Source organism: Falco naumanni, chromosome 10, assembly GCF_017639655.2.
Source record: "Falco naumanni isolate bFalNau1 chromosome 10, bFalNau1.pat, whole genome shotgun sequence".
Classification (NCBI taxonomy): Eukaryota; Metazoa; Chordata; class Aves; order Falconiformes; family Falconidae; genus Falco; species Falco naumanni.
This window is the reverse complement of record NC_054063.1, coordinates 15,646,138-15,673,388: the sequence shown is the minus strand read 5'-3', so window position 1 is coordinate 15,673,388 and position 27,251 is coordinate 15,646,138. Positions and strand designations below refer to the sequence as shown.

The window sequence follows — 27,251 nt, the reverse complement described above, 5'->3', positions numbered from 1 at the left end:
CCTGTTTCTTGTTGTGAAAAACAGGAGGATTTTCTGCTACAGTGCAGCTTCTGGTAGATATCCAGTACAGGAGAAAATTGAGTACAAATGGTTTACTTGACCAAATTACTGAACATGGTATTTTATGCTAAGGAAAACTTGGATTGCTCTGCGTGTAGGTATCGCTTATGTCACATGAGTTATGTTGGTTGGCTTATTAGTTTGGGAGGTTGCATTTATTTGTTGATGAGCACTGGGAGTGGCAAACCTGGAAGCCCTGCAGATATTTGATGGGACAATTTGCATTTTTTTGTCTGGAAAGATTTTCCAGTTAAACTGTTTCACAGGGTTGCTGGTGTTTTAGCCTCTGCAACATGCTGAAAAGTTGAGGCACCCCTGTGTGTGTATAGAGTTCTTATCTAAAGTGTTCAACGATAGAAATAATAAATGTGGCTATGCTAAGCGAGCATATGCTAAGTACAAGAATAATGGCAAGCTTAAGGAGTATATTGTGAATGGTACCTGAAAGAAATGTAGCATTGAAAAATAATCTATTCCAGAACATACTAAAAAACTCCAAATGATGCTTTGAAGATTGTATCATCAAAATGAATTATTAGATGAATTCAGTACACGAACTACAAGAAGAATGTGAATTAAAATAGCTTAGAACACATTATGTGCAGAGGGAATTAGAAGGTAAAGTAAACCAAGTAGAGGTGGGAATTGAAGGGGTCCCACCTTTCAATGTGATTTAAAATTCAGTCAGCCGAGAGTAAAAATGAACAATTTGTATGTCATAAAACCTAAGAGTTTCTATTTGGGTATTCCTGAAGGGCCAGAGCTGTGTGACCTATGTTGTTATTCTGCCGATAAATACCTAAGCATCTTAGTGTGTCACCTTGATGGTGCTTGCAGCTTGCAGTTTTTTTTTTTTTCCTCTCTCCCTCTCTTTTTTTCTGACTGTGTGCATAAAGATAGGAATTGTCAGGCTGGATTTTTGAAGCTGAACTTCAAACCTGACTATTTATTTGAAGGCTACATGTTACACGCTACACAGGCACATCAAGTAGGGCTTGAAATTTTAAAATGATGTAAAATTCACAAATGTATCTTCTGTTTTTTTAAAAAAAGTAATACACATCCCTATCTTTGTGCACGTCCATCTTCCTCTGTAGCCTGTTAATTATATTGTAGCCTCAAGGGTGTATGTATATGCCTGCCATAGATTATGGGATGCATTTGCTGCCACTGATGAACGGACTGGATAACTGTTCTCAGCTGTCACTTGTACTATTAAAATGTATCCACCCATTCCCTTGAGCGAATGATTTCACAGTGTCTGATGGCTTTGCTGTGATGGAACTGCTGTGAGTGAAAAGCCCTGGGATGGAATAAAATGGCAGTTGGGTGTGGAGCTACTAGAACACTTGGAGAGTTTAAGTGGGTAATATCCATTCCCCTGCATTAATTATAATGGTTTACGGATGCGCATTAATATGCCACTTTTATTACTGAGACACATGGTTGTACTACTTTCCTGACACCTATTCTTTCCTCCCTCTGAACAGAACAAAGGAAACAATACTCGTCTGACATTGCCATGACATATGTTATTTCCCAATAAAAGATTGAGGTAATCAAATCAGTCCTGCATGCACAGCGCAGTATTCCCTTAGCCTTCACAGAGAGGCAAGTGAGAAAATTCTTAATGTGGTAATTTTAGACATGACTGAGCAAGGTATGTGTCTAACTAAAAGTAAGTGATTGACTCCAATGAGACTACGTACATAATTAGGTACTTAGTTTTTTAGTTTATTCATGCCGAATATGCTTTGCTGTGTTTATATCACATGGGTTAGAATAAACACAGACAGTAAGCGTTCATCTTTTGCTGTGGGTATCGAGGGGATATTGAACTCATCATATCTGAAGAAAGGATAACTGAATAGCCAAATCCACTTACTGCTTATCTTTGAATCCTTGGCAAATAGAGAGAGCTTAGAAGATTTAGAAACTAAATTTCGGTGACGTCACAGAGACGTAGTCTGAGCCAAAATAAAAATGAGTAGGAATCTGTAAGTGGTTGCTAATGGTTATTGCCAAGTGATTTTGAGTGCTCCGTTATTTACTTAGTCGTTTACTGCTGTAAAAGCACTGCAATTCAGAAATAGCTTAGATGGTAAGGGTTGATCCACTGAGTATTTGTACCCATTGCATTAAATGTTCATCAGGTGAAAGAAAAAGAAACAAAAAAGCACCTCCACACAGCTGGAGTGGAGGACAGGCAATATACTTCCCGTCTTATGGCTGCTTGCTGTTACGACTAAGGGAGCTGCGTATCCTTGTGCTTGCTTTTCTGCTCCCATGTTTCCCATGTCTTCAGTTGTGGGACAAGAGAGACAAAGATGGGAAACCTCTCTCGCTTCCCTTGCCACAGTGCATTTTTTCCTGAAAGAGATGGAGCTCAGTTTCATTTCTTCTGGAGTGAGGGGGAGTTAACCCTCGCTTTTTCCCAACTCCTGGATAAGTACTTCAGCAGCAGACAGTTACACAGGGCATTGGTGATGACGTGTCCTCCTTGCCTTGATTCTTGTGGACCTGTGTGGCTCCAGGCTGAAGGCTTTTTGCAGAAGTTGGTGCTTTCTTGTGGGACTCCCTGGCAGACTCTTGGGGTGCTTGGGCATGAGGACAGTGGGGCTGGGGGTCCACACAGACTGAGGCAGCTTGTGTTCCATTTACTCCAGCTGACAGCACCTCATTCTGTGCCAAAGGTGTTTATGCGTTGCCTCGAGTTTTCTATGCAGAACAGAGGTGCCTGGTATCTCTGATGGGGCTCAGTGGCTAGGCTGGAGAGATGGGCTGAGGAAGAGTGCTGAATGGCATTTTTGCATGTAGTTACCTAGATTCCATCCATGCTGCATTTGAGGCATGCGAGTGCTTTTTTTAGATTTTTCCTTCTGCATTTTTCCTTTACGTATTACTTACATTACTGTTCCTGTTGGTCTGGATGTCTACTGGGGAGAGTTACACCTAGTAATACAGTAAATTATACCTAATGCATGAAATCACTTGCGTGAAAACAAGTGTAATTAGCTGTTGCTGATAAAGGTAGATGTTAGGAATTTGTAAACAATGTTTCTTTGTGCTGAGTACTTAAAACTGAAGATTGCACATTAAACAGAACATGATACACATCTTGAAATATAATTTGAGGTACTTTTATGGTGTGTTTCTAAGCTCTGAACTGTGATTTTTGTATAGGCTTCAAAATCTTTTATGCTGCTATGTTCCAGCAGTCAGTGAGAAATATGCTGGCCTTCGGTGCAAATAAACTGTGCTGTAGAATGTGACTGAGCTTAATGTTAGCAAACCTGACATAGTGTATTTGCATTTCAATATAGTTATTTAATTGTTGCTTAAACATTAATGTTCTTTCTGACACTGTGACCATGACAGACCTTGTAAACTGTCTCCTAGGTTGTACCGGACAGGTCCAGTCAGGCTTCCATCTGTTCCAGGTAGGCATGCTAGGCACACGTTAATGAGGTAATATATAAGAGGACAGACAGTCTGTTCTTGCCTTGAAAATTCCCTTTGGCAGATAATATTTCAAACTGCTGCAGGAGCTGAAGCTGTTAATTCTCATGAAATTGTGCAGGTATTATCAGAAGAAGCATCTTTGTTAAGAATTTGTTTCATTTAAAGAACACGTGCACTCTTCTGACCCTTAGCATTTTTTATTTGTAGCATAGTGCAATGCTGAAATGCTCGGCAGGACTGATTGTTCTGAAGCGTCATAGGCTGCGTTCATGTGTCTCATATTGGCGACTTCAACATACGGCAAAAGCAACATTTATCTCCACTTAGCTAAGCCACTTAAGCACTTCTCTCATCCACAGACTGCCTCTGCTGTACAAGGATGAAAATACTTCTAATTTAAGGGAAATGATTTTAACCCTACAGGTGGTTATACACTAGTTGATAAAATGTGCAGTACGTGGAGGATGCTGGAGTGTGTGCCTCTGCAGGCAGTTATTCAGATTTATGTGGACAGTGACATTTGTTCGTGAGGGCTGTTGAACACACATTCAGAGGCTTTAACATGGCCTTTTTAGTGTGTGCAGTGATAAATGGCTGTGGATGTGGAAATGTCACAAAAGTAAGCGGTCTTAGTAGAAAGGAGGACAGTAGAAACTTCCATGCAATAATATTTGAATTCTGCTTACAGTTAGCCAAGGGAGAAGACTGAGAGCATCTCCACATTGTGGAATGGAACCACGGTGGCCAGAGCACGCAAAGGGCGCTGGGTGCAGGAAGCTGGGGACTCGTTGACCCCAGTGTGTCACTGGCTGTGCCGAGCTGTGGGAGCTCAGCGGTGCCCCCGGAGCCAAGTACAGCAGCTGCTTTGCTGCCTCCAGTGTCCTGTCTTGCTCAGTGCTAGCTCAGGCAGCTCTGGAGCCTTGTGAGAGATGCACTTTTTGTATTTAGTAACCTGAAGTCAATTTATTACTTTCTGTCAGGTTGCCACTATTATTTTTATGTAATTAAGATGTTAATATAATTACCAGAGTTACTGTTGAACCCAGCTACCTGCCTTTTCACGGAGGTCCCCAGTTAAATAATCAACCTTATTCAGTCACGTTAGGTATTTCTCATTAAACTTTAATAATTTGAAAAGTCTTCCAGTAAGTCAGGTGAGACTTTCTCATGAATGTATGACAATTATATTGGTGATAGATCATATAAAAATATCTTCTGCTAGCAGGGTTATTTGCATTTCACTTGCGATGTCGACTAGCTGACGTGAAATCTTTTTATTGTGTTATTTCAAGGATGCAGGGAAGTGAGTACTGGGTAAAAAATGACGTGAAGACACATAGATCCTCTAAGTTTGACCCAACACAAAGCTTAATGCAATTTTTGTTTTCCAAGCCCAAAGCTAGTGCAGACGCTTGAATGTTCAGCTCTGATCCTCAGCAGTTGCAGATCATATTTATTGATCTCACTGTGTAGGTGCGCAGTGCTGGAAGGAGCATTTGTGCAACACAATTGCAATATTCCTGTTACTTTTGAGTTGTGCCTGCTGCGTTGCCAAAATATGGTTTTATCGCAAGTCTGTTCCTTCAAAAATATGTGCCAGAAGCCAGAATTTGTATCATTAAATGAAATGTAGGAAATTCAAGCATATTTGAGTGCAAACCAGTAATAATTCGTTGAGCTGGTCAATTGCTTTAAAACAAATGAGGACTATATAACCCACAAATAAAAAGGAGAGCTGACTCTAGCTTCTCTTGACATGAAACTGTTTTCACGGTGTAGTTAAATACATACCGTGAAGAATTCTTAAGATGTGGCACAGCTTTTTTGACTTTTATCACTTGAATAGCTTCCACTTTGTCTATAGGTATACCAATAAATCACAAAATGATCTAGTAGAAAGCCTCTAAGGCCCAATACTGCAGTGTTGTTGCAGTGAGTTGTGTGTGATTGTGACAGCAATTGCTTGGATTTTTGAGAAAAGTATGATTTATTAATATTTTCTTTTTTGACTAGGGCATTTGCTATGCTGTATAGATTTGACATATTGATAACATATTCTATGGAATGTCTGTGTTAGAACAAATTTTCTGAAACTGACACCAGCTTCTGTGCTGGGTTTGTAGAGTTGTAGAATCATTTTAGGTTGGAAAACACCTTTAAGATGGAGTACATAGGTTAGTTAAGTCATTGCAGTGATCAGATGAGGTCGGTACTAAACCTGGTTTGTTGAATGCAGCCTGTATGGATGGGCTGTCTTTGCTCTCATCAGCCTTTTTCATGGGATCCCTTCAAATCCAGGTTGTGTGAATTCTGCAGTGCTGTGTTGTATCACTAAGTTGCTTGGTCTCTATATGCTTTCGTGTAGTGTGATCAATATTGACTTGATAAATATGTAAAGGGAAGGAGAATCGAGCAAGTCCAGTAGCTTTGTGAGACAGATATGGAGACCTCGCCCACACTCTGCTCGATGCTCATCGAGTCAGTCTGACTGGTCAGGCCAAAGTCTTCTCTTCTCCCCTGCCAGAGCCCCAGTTTACCCGGGTGTTTGACACTTCTGTGCATAGAACACATGGAGACTCTGGTTTGTACACATTATTATCAGTGTCTTAGAACAGCAGTTAATAAGGATGTGGAAACAAGTCTGTTAGTACTGCCTGTCGCTGTCTGCAGCCGTCGCTCCAGCGTGTGGACTGGTGAGAAACAGAAGACAGGGTAATCCAAGGAAGCAACAGAACACAATTGTCTGTTTCCCTTCTTGTCTCATATTCTCCTGTCTGACTTTAATGGCATAGACAGTGGACAGACTCTAGACCTCGGAGTTATTTTACATTGGGTTTGATTATTGTTATTATTTTTTCCTTTTTTCTTTTATTTTTTTTCCGACTTCCAAATTGCTGCCATCATTGCCCAGGAGCCTCTGCTAAAAGGGCAGCTCCTGTAAACTGTCTTGAGGGTGTCCTTTTTGTTGGTTTGTAGAACAATCAGCTGAGTTGTGGAGCTAAGGCTTTAGGTTTGCTTTTCCACAGGATGAAGCATATTTACTGTTTCAGTGCATTTATTTTCCACTAGCTCCAGTGAAGGAGTATATCAAGATCACTTTTTCTTCTGTCTCCCAGCTGGCAACATAAAATGTTGCTTCAACACCAGGACAGCATTGCTTTTCCTGACACGTGATGCTGGAGGTTAGCCTTGCTTTTTAGATGATCAGGTAGAAGGATACCTTGGTGTATTTGGTTTATTGATTTTTGAAAAATACATGCTCTGAAATTAAATGAACAGTTAAATACCAAACTGTTAGGAAGAAATGCCCCTTTTGTGTCTTTTAGGTTAGATTTTGTCAAGACAAATACTTGCCATTTTAAATTCTGCATGCCAGCTTAGACCAAATAGACAATTATCTTAGTATGTTTTTTTCTTTGCTAGTTGATTTACTGTGAATGAAATCTAGATTGACAGTCCTAAAGGCAGAAGCCCTCAACTCAGTGTATGCATAGTGTAACACTTAACAGTAAGAATGAAAACTGTCATTCCCTTGGCAAGGGGAGGCCTAATATTCAATGGCTGGCAGCAAACTTGTAAAATATGGTCAATTATTTTTATTCGGCTTTGTTACTGGGCCACCACTAAAAGTATTACTTTATTTTTGTGATCTGTTTTACTGTTAGAATCTTTATCTTCCAATCTGCATGAACCTTTATGTCTTGTGCATCTTCATCTTTGTTTCTATACCTTCTGTTTCTTCTTCCCAACCAAGAGACTTGCTTCATCTTGTGCTTTGTTCTATTTCTGACCTTCAATGCGGTAAATATTCTGGTCAAAAAGTTACATTTCAGAATTCTTTGCCACAAGAAGTTGGTCACAGAATGTTGATCTTAGACATTTCAAGAAAGACATTTTTCTTTTAGGCTGATTATTTCTTTTCGAACATTAGAAGGATCTCTAATTGTGAACTTTAAATAGGAGTATACATGTGGCCAGTTTGTACAGTGAGAAAATGTTTTAATTTCCAATTAAGTATTGGGTCAGCAGTGCCTTAGGGACAGAAAGGCAAGAGGGTGGAGGAATTCATCAGTGGTATTTGCTGACTGGGTGATTATTAGCAATAGGAGATACTGAAACTTAATTAGAGTTTCTGATCTGTAACAGTGTATTAGATTTAATTAGGTCTGGACGTCTAGTATTTTACACTTTTTCTTTTAATTAAAATGTGTGCATTTAAGAAGCAAAACTTCTAAATCTTACAGTCTGGGCAGACCAAGAGCAAGAGGAAACTACGTTGTCTTCATTATGCGATATTAAAAAAAATAGCAGTGGTAAAAGCTGAGGAAGTTGGAAAAAAAATGGACTTAAATATCTGACCTGTAAGAAATGAAATGAATTATAGTCATGTACAAAGCTAGGCTTCTTGGCAGAACTCCGGCTGATACCTACATGACCCAATGCATACCAGTTTGTCCTGTTCTCTGTTGCCATGGGGTCACATGATGCTGTGGATTGTCCCATCTTTGTTGTGAAACATTAACATCAAAGATGGAGAGCTTTTAGAGTCATGTGGATGTGATCCCTGAGTGTCATGGGGAAATTCCAGTTGTTCAGCACTGATGAGCTCCAGAGCTCTGTATCTCACCAGCAGATTCCTTCACTAGGTTTTTACAGTGTGGTTTCAGGTTTAGGGGTGTTACCGGGAAAGATGCTGTGTGTGAAATAAAGCATACAATTTAATGCCCACAGATTAAAAATGGAAAGGATAAAGTAACACAGGGAAATGCACACTAACATGTATGAAAGCACAACTAAGATTAATCTAATTACTCCCAATAACAAAATATAGTGATAAAAGTGATACCCACTACTGTGTTAACTTAAGTCCCTTGGAGTTACCTTTTACATTTTAATCCATCCTGAAAGGGAATGATCCGCCACTAAGGCGTAGCTGATGGTGGTGATAGATGCAGACTGTTTCAGCAATTCTCTCTGTCTTGACAGCTCTACTCACTCATCTGTGGCGCTTAGACTGCTGGGATGTGTCTCCCTGGGGTTTGTTTTGTACCTCAGCAGATTTTCGCTCTCAAGTGATGCTTTTGTTTGATTTTGTGAGAGAACGTGTTTATTCCTTGTTGGAGTCTGGATGGAAATGGCACAAATATAGTAACTCCTCACATAAACTAAGTTCAGCTTGTTCTTTGTTCTGTGTCTGACCGTCAAGTGACAGGCTGTCTATATTTAGCACAGGTTGGGATTTTAAGTTGAATGTAGGTGCCAATATATCTTTCATTCAGCAAAAGGAACCAGAAAGACGGCATGAGGTGTGGTGTAAGCATTTTAGCTGCATTAACATACCTTGTGGAGTTGAACGGGAAACTGAAGCATGGAGGGGGCAAGCAAACGGAAGCTATAAGCAGGTTATGAAGAATGGCTGATGTGCTTGTAGGGTTGTGAGGGGCTTTCTTCAGTGTGGGAAACACGTGGAAGAGTCAGTCACCCACTACTGAGGGAAACCTGTAAGCCTTAATGCCCTGGTATGTTCCAGGGATCTCTGCACTGCTACTGAAGCCTCTGCACTATTATTTTCATTATGTCCCTCTCCCCGGGGTCATGAAACGCCATTCTTAATTGCAAGTACCTAAGAGTAGTTTAAGGTACTCCTTGGGGGCAATATGTTGATAAAACTGGTGTTGGATTAAAAGCCTAGCATGTTATAGGAGCATGTGGGAGGAGAATAAATGCCCAAGAACAAAAGTAAGATCCTCCTGGGTGAGTGGCAGAGAATCAATAGTTTTGTTCCGTTCAGAGTCTCTCTTTGGGGTTGGTGTAGGCAGGGCAGTCTGCTTGTGCCTGTCTGGAGAGCAGGGCAGGCCTATGGAAACAAAAGGTTATTGTTTGGAAGGGCAGATATTGTTTTATAGATGACTTGAAAAATAAGTAGAGGCAAGATTTGTAAACTCTGGAGTTTAGTGATAATGACATAAACTGTAACTTGAGGTCCTTACTGCTTCTTGTATTGTTTTGGTTTAAATTGCACAGCTGACTATCATAGTACAGTAAATAGCAGTCCAGAAGCTTGTGGGGGGAAAAAAACAGGGCAGAAACCCATCTGAATTTATGACCGTGACATGTTTATTGAGTGCAGTGGTTTCTGCATCATCCTGTTGCACCAGTCACCTGAAGAGTAAGGTCTTGGCAATCACAGTAATTGGCGCTAGAGCTTTTGTAATGAGAGGCTTGCAGGTTTTGGAAAATACCTTTGTGGATCTGACCTTTGTTTTGGATTCCTTCTTGTCATCTTTACCAGCGCAGAATGTCTTCATGTTGTGTATTTCTAGCAGTTGTAAATGGGGAATAATTTATTACTGCTTGTGTTACATAGAAAAATCATGTCTCAAGCACAAGAATTGGTAGAAGAACTTACAAATGGTTTTGACAGCACCATCCACTGTAGTACAACAGATGTTTCTTTTTTTAAAACTCAATCATTGTATCCTACAGTGACTTAAATGGGTTACAGCAAGGTTAAAACTTTTTCCTCTGTGATATCCGTAATTCACAGCTTTCTTGTAATAATATTGTATTGTTTAGAGAAATTATTTCCATTTGTAGCATCTGAGTCTTGGACTTGTTACAGATCCGGTCTCTATCTCTGTTAGCAGAAAGGTGCAGATGAAACAATACCTTACCTGAAGATGTTGTTAATGAGTTAATTTCCACAGTAAACATAAAGATAGATCTAATAGCCAGAGGTGTAGCGAAGGAATGTATCAGCTTTATATTACCTTATTATAACTGCTGGGCTTTTCTGATGTGTTTTTTTTTAGTGTGGGGTTTTTGATTTTATTTTGGTTTGTTTTATTAGAAGTACTGTTCAGTCTGTTGGAACCTTCAAGCTGAACTACCCCTTTTCTGCCCTGTTTTTACGGTACCTGTTTTGCTTAGTCATCCATTATGGTGATTTTACGTGTTAACAGACATGTTTCTTGGAGATTATAAAATCCAGATAATTAAATATTTATTGAATTTCCCTATGAACAGATTTTTGCCTTGAAATTTACTTAGGTGTCGCTGCATGCTGATAGACATGAAATGGAAAGATTGATTTTTGAAAGACTGCAGCATTTTTTTGCTGGTGGTAAATTGCATATGGAATTGAAAAAGTATAGTATGCTTCTGTTGTCTATCGGCAGCATGACAGTAATCTTAAAAAGCAATCTCTGCCGATGAATGATGCTGTAGAAAGAAAACTTTGCACTCAGTAGGCTTCCTCATTACTGCAACTTCTGCATAAAATAAACAAGCACAGAGAGCTTTGTTATGAAAGCTCAAGTGCTCCTGAACTTTGAGGCAGGGACTTGCAACATAAAAGTGTGTTGCCTTGTTTCAGAGATACTTTTATGGCTGTCCTGAATAAAAACTCTTTATATTTGGCACTGGAAAAACACAAATGCTCAGTCTCTGCTATTGTATTTTAGCAGCCTGGTTCCCAGAAGGTTCTACAGGTATTTTGATTTCTGACTTTTGTTACACTCTGTACACTTGTCTTTGGGTAAAGTTCTTTACTGGGGTTGTTGAAATGACCGTTGAGCAAAATCTCTTGAGTTCTATTAAATTGTTCATCCTTTCAGATCTAAGTAGTTTCTAAATGCTAAGTATTTCCTGGGAATGTTGATACTTCCATACTCCAAATGTAGAGCGCATCTTTCAGCCATGTAACTGCCATGGCCGCTGTGGGCCTCATTCAAGTCTTTGAAATTCAGGAGGAGCCTTTGCACTGAGTTAGTGAAGATGTATCTAGGGCTATGGCAGGGTGTTAATGATGAGAGGGTAGTATTGAGAGCATGGTGTGAAAGCTAGTAGGTATCATGATAGGTCGCCATTCAAAATACCCAAAATGGCTCATTAATCTTAACAGTTAATATATTAATGATAACTTATGGGGGTTTTGTGAAGACTTTCACCCAAGTTCCTCTCCAGGAAGAATTATGTGAGCTTGTGGATTATAGTATTTAAAGTGGACGGTTACTCTAATAGGCTAGGAACTGTGAGAAGCTGATTACCGGGAACTTTTCTGCACAAGTGGGGCTTCTCATTTTGGAGTAACATAGAAAGTGAGGTGACATTGGTCTATAGCTCGACTGGGAGGTGAGAGTGAGTGGCTACTGTGATGCAGCTCAGAGAAAGTTGAGGTATTTTTACTAGAAGCAAAGAAGCTTTCATATTGTACGAGAAATCATGTGAGAACTCATTGGAGAGACTGTATGGTTTTGTCATAGCTACTGCAAAAAGATGGTTTTAAACTGGGAACATGTTCAGTGATGGCTGCAAGGGTGTGTGCAGGAATGCAGACTCCATCTGATAAAAATGGATTAAAGAGAGTTGCTTTTTTTAGCCTAGCAGAATGAAATTTGTGAAGAGTTATTCATACCACGTACATATTCAGTGAGAGATAAACATCAAAGAAGGAGAAAATTTGAGAGGACACTTGTTACAAAAGCAAATGATACAAAATTTTAAAGAATAAATTCAGCTTGGAAATGAAGATTTCTGACCATTCAAGCAGAAGGGATGCCAGAATTTTGTTAATGACTGATTCCATATGCAGTTATTTAATTGACAGATCTGAAGGGGGAATAGCCTTGGGATAGGCAAGGACAGAGATGGGCTGCAAGGATTTGGTAACTGCTTACGCTGCTGGAGCTGGAGCAGCACTTCTGAGCAAAACTTTACATGCTCAGCTTCACTGTTAGTTGTCTGTGTACAAATGAGCAGGGGTGATTGCTGTTACAAGTCACCACAGTGATGTTTATGAAAAATGTTTATAGGTGAGGTTGCTGTCCGTGGTGGGGATGGTTGGGGTGGTTTGGGATTGGAATGATCTCTGGTCCTGTTCATGAGCACTGTGCCTGGATACAGCCCTGCACGTGGAAGTTCTCAGACTAGTATGTGGTATTTTCTACTTGATGACAAATGGGATGGTGAGGTGATTGATCTGCCAGACCAAGACAGTGCCAAGCATCAGTCAGACCATGAACATGATTCCAAAATACAAGGAAGAAACAGTTTTCTGACAGTGATAGGTTACGGTGTATTTACTAGGTCAAGGTCTTTTGCTAATGAGGAGGTTCAAAATGACAGGTGCTTTTTAGGTGAACTGTGCTATTTTAAGGTTTTAAAAAGACATGATACAGCTGTGGCTTAAATTTCAGTGAAAAGGATCAAAAAGAAAAAAATCTCTATGTGCGTTTAATAGTTAGGTTAGATTTCTTATTCAATAATCCAACAGTTAAATGCACTGAACCAAATATGTGAATGAAACCATTTACCACTTCCCCCAAATAAAGAGATGAAAACATGTATATCTTACTTCAGGCAGAAACTAGATTAGGGAAACAGAAGGTTTGGTTTTGTGGCACAATTAATTGTGTGTGAATGAGGTAGCATGAGGATGTGTGTAAATGAAATCTGATTCCCTTGTCAGAGTATGTTCCGTGTGTTAACTCAGATGTGAACAGTGTGGTGGTAGTTGTGGTTTAAGATGGTGGTTTGTCTTGCTGTTTTACGTGGCTGTTGTCATTTGCATGTTTGTGGTACATATATAGACCTCAGTGCGAAAAAGCAAGGGGACAAAAAGAAAAAAACCAAGAAAATGCTTAACCTGTTCTTTCGTTGAAGAAAACTCTCAATGAAGAAAGACTCACTTCATCTACTGATGAAGTGCATCTGATAGATGCAATGTCATATGCAACAGACTTTAAAGAGAGAAATGAGAAGCAGCCTGAGGTGGAGCTTAAAAAGCCAAACCAACAAAACTTCCCCCCCCACCACACCCATCCTGTTCTTATCTGAAAAGAATACTGACTGTATAGATTAAATTGATGCTTGTCTGTGGCTGCGTTTGTTCTGAACCATGTAAAGAGAACCTAAAACCAGAAAGCCAAGTCAGTGACCTGACCTGAATGAGGAAAAATGAAATTAATGTGATAAAAATTACTGAAAAAAATTCAGATCTCACCAGCACATATGCAAATGTTTAGAAATCAATACAGCTCAAGCCAGAGCAGTAAATAAAGATGAACACTGCAGTCAGCTCTTGTATCATTTAAGCATCTGGTCTACTGCAGTTAATGCCAAATTTAGTTCATGTAAAATAAATGTAAATGAATGTCTGTTGCAAAAGAGACTAAGAAGTTAATATCTGCTCAATGGAATGTTGCTGCAGCAGAGTGACAAGAAAAGAGATTTCAGAATTATTGTGCTGAAATCCCAAAAGCCAACAGCATTTTTTGCAGCGGCAGTTGGGTTAACAAACAGGATTCCAGCATCTTTTTGGAAGAAATGCAGTCAATGTTTCAGGAAGATGCATTTTTGCTATTTAAGAGACTGGCTAAGCCATATCTATTACATTTTGTCTAATTCCAGTCAGCATTCTAAATATGCAGTTTCTCTTCCGGAGCAGAAAGCAGGCTAGCACAGTATCTGTCTTGTAGAAAGATTTTCCTTTCTGCTTCACACAATGTCATGTCAGCTCTAACATGGATCTGGGCAGAAGGGATACGAGCGCTTGAGTGCGTGGTGCTCTCAAGCAGATGGGCAGGCAAGCAGCAGAAAAAGCAGGGCTGAGCCAGGATGCAAAAGGGAATTGGCCAGTACCTGCAAAGACCATAGAAATTCTTCCTGTCCTTTCCAATCCTTCCTCATCACCACCAATCCTGCAAAGAGGTCCCAAGTTTGCAACTGAAAGTCACACTTCCTCCCTGCAGTTTCTCCTTGGACCACGAGGAAAAGCTTAATTTATGTCTCAGATCTGGACTTTTGGAAATGACAAGCATCCCTTTTACAATATTACGAGAAGTATTTGATGATAGAAATGGTTTCTGTGGGTTAATTGTCTTGTTGCAGTATTTACAAGTCCAAGGAATTGTAGTAATAGCTATTGGAGTTTTCCTCTTGTGTCTGGGTGATGCACTGTTGGAAGCAGCCAGAGTCTGTAATTTGCACCTTTATTATACAGCTTCCGAACAGTTTCCTCCCTCTCACTTCTCTGGCTGTCTACCGCTAATCAAATGTAAAAATTTCAAGTGAAGAATTGTTTCTGCTATCAAACAACTGTTGTACATGGTGATTGAGAGTTCCTTCATTCTTCCTGTTCTTCGTCTCTTTTCAGTGGGAGCTTGTATTTAGGTGGTCCTCTGGAAGCTTAATATTTGTCATCATGTCAATATTCCTCCTGCTGAGGAGGAATAGAACCTTGGTTTATGGTCTTGGCTAAGAAGTTATGAATTATGGTGTAAAATCAATTTTTGGCTTCAGTAGACTGAACAGCAATACATGGTGTGTGAAAGCTAAGTTGCGGTATTTTGCTTATCCATGTCAGCGTTGAAGTACTTATGATACTAGATGTTCTGAAATCCTTAAAATTCCAGCATTGCACTTTCTAGCGAGTGCATCACAACGATGTCCCATTATATTTCTTCCTGATCAAAATGTGCATATCTCTTCTTGGATATGAAATGAAGATGACAGTGTAGATCTTGGTGTAAGTGCATGAGGGATTGCATATGGGAAACGGCACATGCTAGGGCTTTGCCTATACACTGTTAGGTTCTTATATTTCCAGGTGTCATTTTCTCAAAAGATTGAACCATAGTCAAGACTAGACAAACCGTAGAAGTGAAATATAGAAGGTCTTCAGGCACCTACTTGATAAGGGTGCCCTGCAAAAAATATTAGAGACTCAGTGATTATACTCTCCTTTATTCCACTTCCATTCCATGGCAGTAAGAGGAAGCATTATGTCCATCTATTTCTGAAGCCTTCTGTGTAATTTCTGTACTACTTTGGTAAAGAAAAAGTAGTGTGGTTCCACTGGAAAAAAAACCTCACCCATTTTTGAAGCCCCTTATTAATAAGCTTGTTGATCATCTTGGTCAATACCAAGATTAAAAACTTACACTGGGGACATGTCTGTCTGGAAGCGTTGCTGGATGTTTTGGTTTTGGAGAGGAGCTGAGGCATTTTGTCAGTACTCTGGCTACTGCCCAGTTACTCCTCTCATTTTCATAGTAACTGGTAACCTTGATGGAAATACCAACAAGATGATATGCTCTGAATTTGTTGTTGAAACTTTTTGTAGTTCAGGAATGTCCCAGAGAGGTGCCCTTTCATCCTTTTTTCAGCTCCTACATCTCCCAGGTTTGGAATTACTGCTGCAGCCAGGCTTTTAGTTCATGGTTCTGCTGACAGCTGTGATTGACTTGTTCAGGCAGCAGCTGTGTCCTGGAGGAAAGGAAATCCTCCTTTAAATGAGGATAGTCCCTACTGGAAAGACATCCCTATTGAAGTAAGGTCAGAGTGGAAATAGCAGAAGAGGTTCTCAGTACAGATAGACCAGAGTAGTTAGAACTAGTTCAGCTGTGGTTTCTGAGTGCTTTCCTACTTTTAAAAGGTTGTATCAGAATACCAGCCTAGAACTATTCCAGTTCGTACTCTGCTTCATTCTCACTGAGTCTTTTGTTCAGCTTCATTGAAGTTCATCTTTCTGTAAAGATTGTTTTTGTTTGTTTCAGTGTATTTAGGGGCCACTTCGTATTATCCAGTACTAAGAGAATTTGCTCATGTTTAATTCCTCAGTTTAATTCTTCTGAGGCTTATGTTGTTTTGACACTAAGACAGCCTCTGAACAGTCAAAGGTACCATGCTCTGTGCCCTCTTCATCTATCCACACAGTTGCCTGTGGTTAGGTGACTTCATGTGCAAGGTGGCCTCCTGGTTACCCACAGGTGTGTGTTACGTGCTGTGCCAGGCAGGCAAGGTATGGTACATCTAGGTATGACCTTAAAAGTCCTTAATGAGTAGGTTTCCATGCAAGCCTTTTTTTCTCACTCTTAATGATTCCTCTCTAATGGCTCATGGTTTTTTTTTCTTTCTCTCAGCTCTTCTAGGAGAGAACAAGCTGGACTGTAGATTCTTGCAGATAATATTTAGCCATTCTCCTTTCAGCTTAAATATGTTGTTGTTTGTATCTCACTTGAAGCTTAATTTAGAGGTTAAATTTTGTCCACCAGTGGTATGTGTCCTTATCAAAGCTGCAGTAGGCTTTGGGGAAAAGCTATGATGCATATTAGAAATATACGATGTTAGCTTAATTGCAGGACTGTACCACTCAAATTGCCACCCCTTGCATCTGTGGCCATCATTAAATGTGCAAAAGGCCAAGCTGTAACTAAACAGTACTGTATCTGTGTTGGGGGTGTGCCAGTGGCATAAATGGGGAAGACAACAGCATGTAATAGCCTTCTGGACTTGAAAGCATTATGCCTTAGGCTGATCTGCCAGCTCAGATGCTTGTATGGGAGAGCAGTCACTGGAGTTGGAGCTGGTATTTCTTATTTTCATGGAGAATGTTCTTTTTCAGTTACTTGTGCATCTGCACCGACAGTTTATGATGTTCATGTACATGTAACATCTTTCCTACAAAATGCCTTGAAGAGCTGTAATCGCTAGAGTGAATGATCAATTTGTAAGTGTAGAAGCAGTGGGACAGTATCTTTACCCTTAATTTTACAGGTGAATTTCTTTCATAATCTGTATAGTTGAGATTTATAATTCTAAACGGAGTCAGGATCATTGCTCTGTATCTTTGCTAGTCACCTATTAGCCATTGGTATCTGCTTTCAGACATGCTTTACTCTTACGCGTATCATATGTGTAATGACACGGTGACTTTGTCCTTAGTGTCATTTCCAAATAACTGTTTTTTCTTTTAATCTGTGTATGGTTTTAGGTGTTGCAGGTTAGTTCTTCCCTGTTGGGGATTCTTCTGCCTCTCAAAGTCAGCAGGCACTTCTTTTGGAATTTTAAAATTTAAATAGCAAAAGACATGGCCAGAATTCCTGTGTAGCCAACATTATTCCCTTTTTTTGGTGATTGGTTGTCAATCAGATTTAAAGCATCGAGGGGTACTCTCATTTTTCTGTGTGTATTTTCAGTTTCTTACTTCTTCCACACTTTCACACATCTCAACTTCTTTTGTTTCATGTGCTTTCGTCTTCCTCTGCTCCTTTCTGCTTAGTGTTACTTTCTGAAACTTTTGGAAAAGAGAAATACCATGCAAATACAAAAAGAGAAATACAATACAAAACTCTTGCATGGAGTTTGAGCAAAGATCCAGGTTTACTGCTGGTGATCCTCACTCCTCTTGAAGTCCAGCTGGCATTCCTTCCTTTCAGAAACAGCTCAAAAGATGGTATCCAAAATACTACTCAAAGAGGCCCCCTTGGCCATTTCCCACGTGGGTCTGGGGTGCTTTGTCCTTGCACATCTAATTTAGCATGTGCTTACCAAGCAGAGCTCTGTTCAGCCCCACCCATTGTGACACCTGTTGATGCTGATGGACCTTTTTCAGCAACAGAGAAGAAAGGTTCAATTGGTGCCTTGCCTGCCAGCCAAGGACTTCCACAATCCATTTGCATAAAGGAAAACCTTTCTAATGAGGATCGATTCCTTCTCATTACCTTAGGTGTGCAATTAACTTGTTATCTGGAAGACACATCAGCAGACTTCCATTTATGAGATAAAGGTTTTGACTGAATTTGCAGCTCAGTATTGCAGCTCACTTGCTCTCACGATATTATTGTTACTTTGCCACAGTTACGGTTTTTACATGAATTGGCAGCAGCTTTTTAGAGGCAGGCTGAACTTCATAGAAACCTAACTTAAAATGCACAGAATGAGAAAAATGCCTCTCTTGTAAGGATCCTGCTGAGCTGATAACAGTCTACAGGAAGACATCTATTTAAACAGAAATAAACATGCCTTAGGATGCTTGGATCCTATTTTCAGCTTTATTAAGCTATTTTCAGCTTTATTAAGAATGCTGTGCTTAATTTTTCCAGCATTTCCAGCCCCATTAATTTAGTTTACACTGCATTTGGATCAATTAGTGCACTTGATGATAATGCACTACTTGCCTCTGCCTATTTAAAACAAGAGAAACAACAGGATGAATTTTCAATGTATTAAAGAATCTGGAGTTCCTCCAAAGTCTCTGATTAGTCCAAATGGCAAATCTCAGAGGCTGGCCAAGTGGAAACAGAAATTCCATGTTGGGTGACTGTCCAGTGGATCTATTTTCTCTCTCCAATGACTTCTCAACACTAGTGACATCCTGGCTTCAGGATATTTGCCCCCCAATATGCATATTCTCATGAAGACTGTATTTATCAGGAATACCACAAGTTAATAGTAATAGAGGTAGAGCTACAGAATGCTCAGCAAAAAAGATAAAAGGAAAAAAAACCCCAACCAACAAACTGCTTAAAACCTGCAAGGATTTAGAAAGATTTCCTGATGTTATGGCAATGCTATTATAAACCAGTTGAGATCACATTCAGCTTGCCTTTCATCAGTAAGCATCTTGACATTTTTTTCTTGGAGATTAAAGCACCCAGGGAATAGGACAGTAGAGAAGGCAATCTCTCCAAACCTGAGCTGCACGATCTTACTCAGTGCATAATCAAAATGCTAGTAAGTTAGGTTTCTGCTTCATTGGATCTCTGTGGCCTGCTGGATGTCATAAAAGGGGCTCAAAGTTGTTCTAAACTAATGTTTCGTTTTTGTTTTAGAGAAGTGCTTGCTATGAAAACCTAATGTAAACCTTGAGTTTTATTACAACACTTTTCAAATACAATAGGATATCTTTAGTATTGTTTCAGGTCCTGATAGCAACTGTTCCTGCCCTCTGCTCGAGAGTATTGGCGGCGTTGAATTGTAGTTATTAATGTAAAGCGATGCTTGCTACAGTTTTATTTGGGGCATATACGTTACTGAAGTACCAAGGTGCAGCATGTGAATTCTATCTGCCAGAGAATATGATTAAGATGATTCAACTCAGAGAAACTGCCTCTGTTTATCTCTGCTGCAAAATTATTTTGGAGGTGGTTATATTGTGTCATTGCACTGTGATCTTTCGCTTTTTCATGAGTGAATAGTACCCTGTTTTGGCTGGTTTTTTTGAGTGTTTGTTGTTCCCATGGGATACTGTTTTATTTGTCATTATTTGTTTTGCTTGTGGTCTGTCATAACATTTTCAGTTTGACGCAGATTACTTAGAAGTTTGCACATGGCGAGCTTGTAATCTCATTTACTTCACCAAACTTCATATATAGCTCTGAGAAACATTCCGATTTCACTGAAGGACCTCCTCAGTGGCACAGTACAGATAATGGTAGATATAAGTCACTGTGAAAATTGTACTGTGATGCTGGATTTGTTGATTTATTAAACAATAACAAAATACAAAGCAATAGGCGAATGACCTAGGCTGAATTCCCTTGAGTATCTAACTGACACAGAGGTACGTTATTCCTTTGTGCTGCTTTTGGAAACAACAAAAATCAGTTCTCCCTTAAGTGTCTTTGTTCAGCTTCTTAATGTCATAAATGTGTGTTTAAATGCCCTGATACTGGTCAATTAAGTAAATGTGGTTGTGCATCCTGAAAAAGCAGTTTTTTAATGGAAATAGCAAAATCCCAGTATTATTTGTATTTGATACTCCACTGTAAGAAACGCTGTCTTTCTGCCAACCCCCTAGAGCCTGAGAATGACTGCGCTGGCTAACATGCCACAGAGTCCACAATTTCAAAGGTTTATTTTAGATAGATGTAGTAGGCTGTGGCAGTATGCTGTGGGCACGACAGTCTGAGGAATCTTGCCCTGTGGCTGACGCTAACTATTCTGTGGATAAATAGATGAGCTGAGACTCTGGGTTGCCTTTCAGAAGAGCACAACCACAAACTGATCAGGCTGTGCAGTAGATTTCTCTCTGTTAAGCTTTGGCGCTGCTGTCCATTAGTTACCTGAAGCCCGTTTGGTGCTGGTACGATCAAAGCCAGGATTTGGCTTCACAATGACATGTCAGCTCCTGAAATCTGGACTTGTCAGCTGTAGTGCACACAAGAATGCTACTCATTTTAACTAGAAGCTTGCTTTCTGCCCAATGTATATTTTTATTTGAAGTTTTCTGTTTACATAACAGCAGGACACCATTATTCTGGTACTATCCAGCAGCACTTTGTGTATGTGTGTGTGTCGTGGATGGAGTGATGCACTTGACTTATAAAAGAGAAGCAGCAATATGTTTATTGCTATAAAACCAGCAGTTTAACAAAGTTTGATAGTAAGTGTGATAATTGTTTAACAAGATTTGATGGTGAGGTACACCTGATGACTTACTGTGCAGAGGACGAGGTCAGACAAAACTGTTAGGGAGAGACCCTCCCATTGAGTCATGAGCTTCAGAAAGGGACCCCCCTGCGTTCTAAATTCCTCTGAGGGGAGTTCAGGTGCAGCTAGATCCAGACTTAGACTTGGTCAGTGATTTATATCTTATGGATTATGTATGTGCAGTCAATCCTTTGTATCACTTAGCTAAGATTGCAAACTTCAGCATGCTGTTAATTGCTTACTGAGAGTCTGTTGTGGCAAGGAATCTCTCAGCCTTGAGGAGTAACCCTGAGAGGCGTCCCTACTCAAAGGGAGATCAAGTGTGCAGCCTATTGCTGTGAAGGAGAGCTCAAGAGGCCCTGGGCTGTCCACTATTTATGTAGTAAGATAATTGACTCACAGTCGTATTTGCATCCTGACTACAGACTTCAGTTTCTTTCAAACTTGGCTCAGGTTGGACCTTGACCAGCACCGTGGTTAGGTGAGCCCATTGCTCAAAGTAGCCCTTGGCTATTGGGTTATCTCGCTCCTCCAAATTCACTTGGAGGTGGATATGGCCATACGCACAGATACGTGACCAGGTGCATCCATTCTGACCGCCACTGGTGGTTATCACTTGAGCATTGTTATGGAAATAAAGGTCAGGATGCAGGATGGGGCAGAGCACACTGCCACGGTTTGCTGTTAATGACTGATGTTATACACTGAGAGGGACTGATTTCCTTTGTCTATGCAGTGTTATTCGTAGTGTAGAATGCACCTAGTAATTCTACTGAGAGATTTTTGAGGAAAAAAAACCAGCAACAACATAACAGTAGTGTGCATAAAGTTTCACAGAGCTGTTCAGAGAGCATCTTTTCCCCACAAAAAAACCACAACCCTGACTTGTTTTGTCAGTGTACGTTCACGATGACCACTTAATTGCTGCTCAGTGAAACCATACTTTTTTTTTTTTCTTAAAGATCAAACTTTATTTGATTCAGAAAGTGTCTTTAAACAGAAATGACTTCTGTACTCAGCCAATTGTGTGAGAACATTGTAAATTTAAGATTTCAGGACTTTTTTTTTTTTTTTTTTTTTCACTTGAATGGAGATGAAGCGATTTCAAAGAACCTTTACTCTGCTGGAGTTAATATTAGTAAGGCAATAGAATATTTAAGTACTTATGGTACTGTTTCTTTGATTTAGTTTTCTACCTGGTATTATTAGGTATGTCTTCAGCTTAGCACATGTGTAATTGGAAACATGAATGTCTTCAAAATAAACAAAACTGTTGTGTCTGACATATGTCTTCATGTTGCACAACTATATCACATTCTTGGCTCGAGTAATACACTTTGGTGTTAAGCGGACTGTCATTTAGAATTATGCTTAGGGTATGCTGATTTCCAGTGAGATATGTGAAGACTAGGTACTAACATGAGCGAATATACTACGGTGTATTATGTTAAGGATTATTTTGTGATTCATGGTGTAACATTGCTTTATTTCTATACCTGGTGATTGACATTTTCGTATGGATGTGAGTACCAAAATATTCTGCATTTGCATTAAGTAATACATTCTTCCTTCAGCATCATTTACACTGGATAGATAAAATAAACATGAAGTAGTTTCCATTCTAGTCCAGATTCTGATTGCTCACAGTGTTGAAATATTTGAAGATGACTTCGTGTCAATGCATCAATCTAATAATTTTCCTTCTGTCTTCACTTATTTCCTTTGTAGCAGTCTGTTGATGCTTGAACCCTGCTATTATTAGTGAGTTAATGCTCACAGAAGTCACTCCTGCTATTTGTGACTTGTTTCAAAGAACACGTGCTTTGTGGAAATAATTTGTTTGTTCTTTTAAGATGATACTTGTAGATCTGAAGAATATGGTTTTGGAAACTTATTTTTAGAACAAAGATTTTAATGAAACCTGTTGAAGCTCCAGTAAGCTGCACTGGAGAGCATGACATGAGGGGGTTAAGTTTGTGTTTTATAAAGTCAGGAGCTCATCATCTGCCAGAGCTGGTGTTAGCAGATTGCAGAAACCCTCGGTGTGAGGGATATGGAGAAGAGAAACGCACATGTACAGGAAGAGTAACTGTTACTAAACCTGCCTCGCTGTCCTTTAATAGAAGCCAGTTACGGCAGGCAGCTGGAAAAGCTAACAATCAAATGAATCGTACCTTCTTTCACGTCACAGCTTATACTGGGAAGAATTTCTGCAAATCAGTTCATATAACTGTGCCTTTGTCGTCTTCCACATCGCTCCTTAAGCCTTATTGTTAGTACGGTGTCTGCCAGGGACTGTGCAGTGGTACGGCTACTGTGTGGCTGTGGTGGCTCCCCAGAGCCATTCATCTCAGAGAACTGTGAAACACATGCACGTGGTTTTCCCTTAATTTAGTCAGGGAATACTGCAATTAAATCATGTTCTCTGCTTTCTAAAATGTTCCGACGTAGAGCAAAATTTATTTTTTTTTGTCAGGACATGATTAAGTGGGATGTTTAACCCAGACTTGGGAAGGAGGCTAACCTTTCCCAAGCCAAAACTGAATTTCATTTTGTGGAAGATTTTGTATTATTACAGTTTATTTTTTAGTAATTTCTTCTCTACAAACAGTCTTGTACTTCTTATGTGCTTTAGGATGCGTTGCTGGGACACTTTTTGTGCATAACTGCTGATGAATGTATGTAAGAGTATATATGGCATGCACATGATCTCAAGTCTGCCAAGAGCAGGCAAAGCTGGTTTTGTTGTTATTCAGGGAAGCATGATGTTATGAGCAAGTAGAAGTGTGTGCTACAACAACAAAAATAAATGCCATAGCTTTGCTAGTTCCCCACACAGCATTTAATGGGAATGAAGTAGTTCAGTCATGATATCAGGGAACTGATACATCTGTTAAGAGAAATGCATTTTATGCACCATAAAATTAAATGTTGCATTGCCAGGCAATATAGCAAGTATTCCTGTAGTCAGTTTTAGCAAACAAAAAATTATAAAATGATATCCTAAGAAGTTGGTACTGGAAATCTGTTTTGAAAACATATTCCATTAGGAACACACACTGTAATTGACGGAAGGATTACAGCTGTCATTTATAGTGCTTTAATTTTTCTACATTAACAATATACTGTGTACCATTAGCAAGCTAAAGCATAAGAAGTATATTTCACATTTATGTTGAACCTTATCATTCTAAATGAATCCAAAGTACTAAAAAAATCTATAGGGCATATGCTCTGTGGTGCTACTGAGGTGCTATTATCGGGTTGTAAGGCAAACAAATGCTGTCTGTAACATTTTGCGTGCATCGGGGAAGAACGTTTTGGCCAGATGCACCAAGCTTTAAGTATGACACTTTTGAAAAGTTCCAGCACCTTTAAGGCATGTTCAGGCCAGTTGTAGAGATTTTTCATTGCTTTCATTTCTTGAAGGACATGACATTGTGAGGGGGCCCGTACGGCAAAATACAGAGAGCACTGCTGCAGAATCATTGAATTGAGAATTGTGACCGACGTGGCATTGCTTTGCAAGAAGCAACGGAGGATCTATATTTCATATTCCTTTCCCTTTACCGTTCCCCAGCATGTTACTGCCCAGCCAGTTCTCCAGAGAAAAAAACAACAGAGAGGGAAAAGGTGGCAGAAACTTAAGTCAATGTTGTACATACTTTCTAGGTATTAGCTAAAACGTTTGTGTGATTACGCGTGTATGTAAGGACACAAGTCAGCAGTTTGATCTTATAAATTGTGACAGATATCCACTCCTTAGAGTCTCATAGCTTAAGAAATTTTGGGGGTAAATTCTTTGTCACTGTGTAAATTGATATAGATTTACTAATTTACGCTAGGAGAGAGTGTGGCCCCTTGGATTTCTAAAATGCTCTTGGCTCAGTCAAAGATTATACACACAAAGATTGTATTTGCTTTTATGCTCTTGTTAAATGCGTTCTTTATTAAATTATATTTCTGTAGTTAACACCGTTCTGAAAAAGTGCCTAGCAGGTTCAGGTTCTTAATGCAGCTTCCTCGCTGGGGGGTTGTAAGGCTTAATTGTTCATAATGTGTAAAAGCATGAGATGAAAGGATTTATGTAAAAGCAACATATTACGATGATTATAAGGCTGATGGTGATGCATATCACACCTGCTGTCACACCAGCTTGAGCGAAACCAATCTCTGCCTTTAGACAGAAATTTCTGGGTAACGGTGTGAACAATATCACTTTTCAGTACTTCTTTTTTCCCTTTTGAAAAATCTAGTGACTCTCTCAGGTAAAAATATTTAAGTTTATTCTCTTCTGCCTGAGCCTTGCACTTTAGGGTAAAACATATTTGGTGAGATGATTTTAGGTAAATCCAAATGGTGAGATGAAATCTATTTTGCCACTGGGAATATTAAAATAATTGCTAAAAATGTACTACTTTTTTTTTTTTTTTTTTTGGGGGGGGGAACTTTGCTTCTGTGGTAATATTTTAGCTACTGAAAAAAATTCTGATTTAAAATGCAGATCAGAAATGAGATTAATTGTGTCCTTTTAATAGTTATTTGCATTCTCTTTTAAATCCAACAAATGCAAAGGTCAGAGGAAGCACAGAGGAAGGCAAAAGTTATCTAAACTTAAGAGAATCCATTATTTAGCATGGCATTGTTTAGCAGTGTGTTTGAATCTCTCTTCCCCCACCTCTCTACCCCCTCACCCCCTTCACTGTTCTCTTTGTTATTCTTTCTTTCCCTTACATACACTTGATTTGAACGAGACAGAATGCCCTGGGGCATTGCTTATGGGATACAGGACTTTTCATCTCTTGATTGCCTTCTTGGCAGTGTCTTCAGTGAATTCAAACCTTTATCTGTTAGAGACTGCAAGGTAAGCTAGATTCTGTAAATTGAGATTAACTCTTAATTCTGTCGCTTAATGGGGAAATGTCTATATCTAATAAGGCATCTTTCTTGATAAAGAGTGAAGGCTGGATGGGTATTGTGGGTGAGCTCAGAAAGCATCACATACTGAAGTCCTTGTTATGTAGTCAGAGGACTCTGATCTCTGGAACTGACAATTCTCATCCTTTTGGTGCTGGTCAATAAAACGCAATCATGCTTTGAAAAAAGGCATTTGATTTTGGGTGGAGTGTCTTGGCAGGATGAGCGAGATTTAAAAGATGACCCAAGAGCCCATTAGAAAATGTTTTCAGAGATACCCCTGTAGCTGTTACTTGCAGCATACCAGAAGTATCATGTTAAGACAGCGAGAGAGAACACCTAAATTTGAATGTGCTTGTTTAAAGAAACACTGCTTAAGGTCTCTTAATGTCTCTGTAAGTTATTTGTCTTTAGGAATCTGTGATCCAGATCAGAAAATCTTGTTGCTGTTTTATTTCCTATTTTCTTCCTCTCCCTCCCAGTAATGTCACCTTCAGGTAGCTAGGTGCTATCAATAATACCTTGATTTACTATTGCATAGTGTGCAGCTATCAAAACGAGTATTTGTTTTCAGTTTCAATTGTTATGCTTGCAATAAGGTACCAGCAACCTTCAAAAAATGTTGCTGAATGTAACACTTCAGAGGCTGTGATTGTACCCTAAGCCACACGCTCGCTTCCAGCCACGACTAAAAATGCTTTCTTAAAATTTATTTACCATTGCAAAAGATAGTATTCCTCATATAGGGAATTACCATAAAATAATGTTTTATTACGATTTTAGGCATATTTTTTCATATTTTTTTTCGCAGCTTATTCGATATTCTGGTGGTTTCAGTAATTTGACTATTTGAGGATGCTAGGTAGCCTTTCATTAAGCAATATAGAGTAAATCTTTCACGCTGGGACACGGTGTTTCTTACAGGTAAATAGACTTGTGTTTTATTGGTGAGGGTGCCTATCTGTGCTACAGGGCAAAACAAGAAGAGTGAATTAAAAGACTATATACCTGTTAGGGTATAATCCAGCTAGTTCTGTGCTGAACATGTCTATGGAATGCATTTGTATGGACTGGAAGGTTAAGATCAGGTAACTGTAAAACACACACAGCTAGAAAACTTTTTTTATGTTGTCAGAATAATCCATGTACTGTACTAAGGTCAAACAGACCTAAGATTGCATCCACTGTCAATTAGTTGAATGGGATTTGAATCAAGGTCTTTTTGAAGTTGTGATAATAGATCAGGCAAGGGAAAAAAGCTTTTGTTGTGCTTCTGGAACATACTTCTTTATCCTTAAATTAGGATTGATTAAGCATAACTGATTTCTAAAGAAGCAGCGAGCTGCAGTATTTTAGCCATAGTGGAAGCAGGTCAGAAGTTTCGCATCCTGTCTTTCTTGCTTTGTGATGCTTGCAGTTTTTAGTAGTGCTCTGATTTGTTTTGATAACTCCACTGAAATTTAAATTAAAATAAATAAAATTATAATTTGTGTTACGTTTGTAAATAGAAGTTATTCTATGCCCATTTGTTAAAAAAAAGGGAGTATAAGCAGCACATTGATGTGCTGCAAAGGCAAACTCCAATAATATGCTATACC

At 39.3% G+C, this 27,251-nt stretch overlaps 1 protein-coding gene across 3 annotated transcripts in view; it reads left to right on the top strand.

Moving 5' to 3' along the window:
• The window catches only part of NELL1 (neural EGFL like 1), a 292,473-nt gene that overhangs the window by 186,107 nt on the left and 79,115 nt on the right, over nucleotides 1-27,251 (top strand). The window lies entirely within an intron of this gene.